Here is a 5,994-nt window from a genome sequence, read left to right as displayed (position 1 = left end):
TGTTCGAACCTTAAGGGTTTTCCTGGAGAGCTCTTACTGGCTCTCCAGCCCTCACCCCTGGCCTTGACCACGGCATCATGACCTGGCATACCAGCGGCGGCTGAGCTCGCTCGAGGGCCGGGACCTGAGGACGTAGAGTGCTTGCATCTAACCGCCTTGCAGGGACATACAATCACCATGACTCAGGACCAGGCGCAACCCGCCTTGAGGTAGGGCCTCGTGAGTCCCACGCTGGCTCACGAGTGCCCAGATACACCTCGCAGCCCTACCGTGCAAGCCACACGTCAGGGCAGGGTTGTAGACGCCCCGGGGGCTCCTCCCGGAGTGGGCCCCCCATCCCATGCCCAAGTGTAAGCACCATGCTCCGCGCTGGCTGACGACACTGCCGAGGAGCGGCTACGTGCACAAGCGGAAGCACTATGCTCCGCGTTGGTGATAAACAACTGAGGGTGGCCCCACGGTCGTACGAATCTCAGGGATCCCAGAGCTCAACACCCAGCCTCACCACAACGCCTCCCCTCGGGAGAGCCGCACGAGGGGGCTGGGCACGGGGCTGCGCTCGGGCCACGCCCAAGTGCACGCCACCCAACCAGGTCCCCTGGACCTGGGCGTCGAGCGCCCCTCCCGAGGCCTCGGCGAGGGAAGGTATGGAAATTGTTTGCACGTCAAGGGGGACTCCTGAGCATCGTGACTCAGGAGCCTAACTGGTCACGTAGCCCCTCACTCCTTGGTCCGTCCTGGTCTCCAGTCGGCCCAATGGCGGTTGAGGTATGCGCAGGGCCGGGCTCTGCTGATGTAGAACATTAATCTATCCTCAAAACTCTCCCTATATGTTGTTTGCGCGTTAAGGGGGACTCTTGAGCATCGCGACTCAAGAGCCTAACTGGTCACGTAGCCCCTCACTCCTTGGTCCGTCCTGGTTTCCGGTCGGCCCAATGGCGGTTGAGGTATGCGCGGGTCCGGGCTCTGTCGATGCAGAACGCAAAGCAAATAGGAAGGAAATCGCCAAATCTTGAAGCAAATATTACAAGCATATTGTTCTCACAATACCAAATGAAAAGTCTAAACGCCTCCACGGGGCCTGATAAATGTCGCAGGAACAAAACGGGAAGAGTAGCCGCAAGTCACCCCTGGATATCGCCATCGCCTGTGGAAGGAGCTCCCTCGCGGGCAACGATGTTCTCACCTTCACCACCAGTCGCAGGACCCGCGGCGTCGCCAGACAGAGGATCGGAGACAAAGCCACGGAACCTCCCTAGCAATGCCTCCACTTGACCTTGTACAGCCGCGGCGGCGGCTTCGCAATGATCTTCAGCCACAGGCTCCAGCAGCTCGTCAAGACGAGCGCTAGGGTCGCGGAGGTGCAGATGGCTGAAGACGCGAGTCAGTGCGGCTGAAGACAGGACGTGAGCTTCTGCCTCCGCCATGGGACCAAGGCCATCAACGACCTCCTCAAGCGCCTTCACCACGAGAGAAAGCAGCTGGGCGGGGCCGTCCTCGTCGGTGTCCAGCGGCCTCTCCAGGTCGTGCTCGTAGAGTGTCTTCAGCGCCTTGCGAGACCTCTTCTTGAGATCGGCGAAGGCCACGCGGTCTTCGGCCAGGACTCGCACCTTGGCATCAAGATCGGCCTCCCTCGTCCCCATCCTCCACTCCAACTCTTCCAATCGGTTGCACTCGGCGTCCTGCTTCCTCCCCAGCTCAGCCAGCTCAACATCACGGTTCTTGACGGCTTCCTCCCGGGCCTTCATCCCCTCCTCCTTCGCTTGGCAGCAGCGTACCTTTTCGGCGTGCTTGTCACGAAGGCTCTGCAACTCGCCCTCCAGCACTTGGCAGCGGTCAGGGGCGGCCTTGGCGTATTTCAGCGCCGCCTCACGATTGGCTGCAGCACTGGCGGCTCCTCACTTCTCTTGATCAGAAGTTGCAGCAGCCTGGCTCAGCGCTGCACGAACCACCAGGTCAGAGTGAAGCCAGCTAGAGGCCAGCTCTAGACGCCCGGCCACCAGGTGCGGGTCCGTGCTCAGGAGATCCGCCTGCAGCCGGGTCATCTTCGAAAGGGCACGCTCCAAGGCAGCAGCAGGAGCAGAGGAACCAGGGACTGGAGGTGCTGCGGAGGAAGGAAGCGGCACCGTCACCAGGGCTTGGGAGGCCATGGGTTCCGGAGCAGCTGGGATCTCGTCAGCCGCGCCAAGCACCGGCACCTCCGGAGCCAGCGGGGCCATGGGGGCTAACTCCACACGGCGATGTTCTTCTTGGCCCCGCAAGGACGACTGGGCTGGGGAGGTGCGGGCGCTGCTGCCTCCTTTCTCTGCGGAGGGAGGTACGGCCGCCGTACCCTCCTTCCCCTTCTTCGCCCAAGATGCCGTCCTGATCAACCAAGGGCGAGCGTCAGGAAATAACAAGTACCGGCAGGGATAAAGCGAAGCTCGAAAACACCTACCGGTCCACAGACTCCACCTTTCGCTTGTGAAGCTTGAGGCCTGGCAGCATCGGGACCTAAGGGCAGGCGTTCGGGCTCCGGCGGCGCCAGGCGGTGCGGAGGCGGAACCGGATCCAACCCCAGGAGGCGCCGGGGTGGAGGCGGCACCACAGACCACCAGCAATGACCTACCCTTCGTCGGGATGAGGGGTTGCTCCCTCTCCCCTTGGTAGGCGTCGGCTTCGGCATCATCAGGAAGGGCGCGGAGAATCTCGGCCTTGCTCAGAGGGGAGGTCTCCCGCAGCTCTTCTGGGGTCTCCTCCCCCTCTCCGCGGGACTCGCCAGAAGACACCTCCACCGGTTTCTGCGCCATAGGAGCTCCCGAAAACACTGGTGTCACCAGCTTGCGCGCATCAAAAGTCGGCCTGGAGGCGACGAATTCCTCCCGATCCCTGCGTTGGAACAGGGGAATGAAGGTGCCAGGTGGGTACTCCTGGTTGTCTCCAACTATGAGACGCAGGACGGCGTCCAGTTCGTCGTCAGGCAGGTCCCCCGGCCTCAGGCGGGCCTTGTTTTCCCCTCCTTCAAGCTCCCAGAAGGGGCGCGCGGGCGCCTGGAGTGGGGCAACCCGCAGCTTTAAGAACTCCCTCAGGAGCATCGCTCTCATTATCTTGGCCGCCCTCGCATTGCCCGGCTTCATGTCAGTCATCATCTGTCCCAGCACTGACGATGCCCGCTCGTCGACAAGCTCCGCCCTAGGCCACTCCTTGCCCTGCCGAGGCGCCTCCGTCGGCAACATCAGGCGCGGATGGGCGAGCTTGGCATCCATCATGACCCATTTGGACCGAATATGGTCGGCCCTCTTCCCGATGCTTGAGATCGAGTTGGCCTTGCCAGACGCAACGAAGTTGGTGCATCCGGAGATGTGACCCTTGCTGATGCGGAGGAAGAAGAAATGGCACAGGAGCGCCACGGACGGCATCAAGCCCAGGTACGCCTCACAGTAGTAGGCGAAGATGGACCGGAGGAGGGCAGAGTTGGGATGGAGGTGCAACGCCTGCAGCCCGTAGTAGTAGAGGACTTCATAAAAGAAATCAGAGAAGGGAGGAACCAACCCAACAGCGATGCTGCTCGAGAAGAAGGGGAAGAAGGTGCTCCCCTCAGGCTCCGGCTCGTCGGACGCAAGCCGGAGCTCCGTCTTCCCCCACTCGTTGCTATCCCCCGCTGTCAGCAGGCACACGGAGGCGAGGCTCTTCTCCATGACGGTGGGCGCCACGAGAGCGGGCTCGTACCAAGCCGATGTTGAGGAAGTATTGACCTTGCGCGGCACCATGAGCGGCAGATGCAGAGCAAGGCTGGGGAAGATCTGGAGGTAGCGGCGGCGAAGAGCAAGAAAGGGGATCTGGAGCGAGGCGAGGGAGAAGCAATGAAGGCAAATGCTGCCTGCGCCAGCCTTTTGTCAAGTCAAGCAGTTGCCGAAGCAACGTGGGGAAGCAGAGACGCCCACGTCCAATCATCCACCACGCGTCGATCGAGGCCGCAGGCTTTTAGGGCCCGTGCTGCTCCGAACATGGCCCTTGGGTTCGCCGCAAAGCCAAGCCCGAGCGCACCTTGGGCCCGAGGGCTGCTGTCGGCGTCCTGGGAACGGGGGTCCCCAGACTTGCCTACTTGCGGCCCGCGGCGTGGCTGAGCCTGCAGGCCGTACGGCCCATCTTCACCAGAAAAGCATCCAAGACCCTCGCGAGGGTCCAAGCCTCACGAGGCGGACGACGCAAGACCTCCTCGGGAGTGGCCTAGCCGGGCAGGCTCACGAGGAGTGGATATATCAAGGTGGGGAAAACCTCACGAGACCCTCAGGACGTGAGCCATGACGCACGACACCACGTAGGCGCAAGGCGGGCGCCAGCGCGCGCAGCGTCCTTGTTTCCTCTTTGGTGCTAAGGAGGCCAGCGCAAGCGAAGAGTACCGAGGCATCAGGCAAAGGTTGCTATATTGGTGCAACGAGACCAAGACCAGGAGGACGGCAAGACGGAGGTCATCGCGGAGCCCAAGAAGGCGTCACCATAGAGCTTTTCGCAGGCGAAGACCACTTTTGTCAGGATAGCTTATGCTAGCTGTCCCCCTTCAAATTAGCCCGCCATTGTTGGCTCCCTTCGCACTCGATATTTGGGAAGAGGACCGGGGCCTATATAAGTAGAGCTAGCCACCACAAAGAAAAGAAGGAGGGAGACGGATCATTGAGACAACCCACACACACACACAAGCTCACCGAGCTCAAGAACACCTCAACCTCAGGAGGCTGTTCTCCCCTTGTACTGTTCATCATCAGCCCTAGAGGCAATCCACCACCACCACACTGGAGTAGGGTATTACACCACAATGGTGGCCCGAACCAATATAAACCTCGTGTATTTCTGTGTTGCAAGTTCGTCGAGTTCGTCCGCGAGATCTTAGTGAGCTAGGGCGTAGATCGATAGGAGGGAAAGACTTCGCACGCACCCCAGTGTTTGAACCTTAAGGGTTTGCCGGAACCCCACTTCATCCACACAAAACTTCAACAGAAAACTCGGTAAGATACGTTAGTATAATAAAGCAAATCACTACTCTAAGTACTGTTGCAAACCAATTCATATTTTGTTTTTGCATTGTGTCTACTGTAATATAACTTTTTCATGGCTTAATCCACATATATGAATTGATAGTTTCATCAAAACGAGCAAACTATGCATCAAAAACAGAATCTGTCTAAAACAGAACAGTCTGTAATAATATGAACATTTACCATACTTATGATGCTTGAAAAATTCTGCCAAATTTAGGAAAAATAAACAATTTGTATATAAAGACAGTGCAAAAAGAATCAGAACCATTTGACTTTCCAGCTAAAAATTTAAAATTGCGCACTACAGCCAAAGTTTCTGTCCTGCACCGTACAAACCATCAAGCAAATGTAAACATCCTAAAGGCAAACCTTGGCACATTATTCTTATAATACAATGGAATTGTACAAGGGGATAATTATTTTTGTTGAAAAGTTTCTGAAATCAAGATTCACAAAGTTGCCGTGAGCATGAACAAAGTTCAAGGAGCTCTCCCCCTTCAACAATGCTTGTCTTTCTCACTTTCACGTTCCTTTTTGAAAAAGTTTTGGGTTCCCCTCTTTATTTTATTTTGTTTTTAAACTATATAAAAGCACTCAACAGAAATAAATGACTCTCTAAAAATTCTGGGTTGTCTCCTTGGCAGCGCTTTCTTTAAAGCCATTAAGCTAGGCATATAGTGCTCAAGTAATGAATCCACCCGGATCCCAAGGTATATCAAAGCCAATTTTAATTAACAATGATTTGTAATTTTGTAGTGAGCACAAAGTAACATAAATCATGCAACAACGAAGTCTAACTCTCTTCCTATGCATCGGCATGTCATAAAAGAACAATTCATGCACACATAGTAAAGGCAAATGCATAGTATAAACAGTTTCTTGCAATTTTATCGTATTGGAAACATAGAGAGGTGGAGATATAGTTCCTCTATCATAATAATTGCAAGTAGGAGCAGCAAGCACATGCATATTATAT

This window comes from Triticum urartu, chromosome 3A (assembly GCF_056163025.1).
Source record: "Triticum urartu cultivar PI428250 chromosome 3A, HENAU_Tu73, whole genome shotgun sequence".
Classification (NCBI taxonomy): Eukaryota; Viridiplantae; Streptophyta; class Magnoliopsida; order Poales; family Poaceae; genus Triticum; species Triticum urartu.
Note: the sequence above shows the minus strand (reverse complement) of the source record.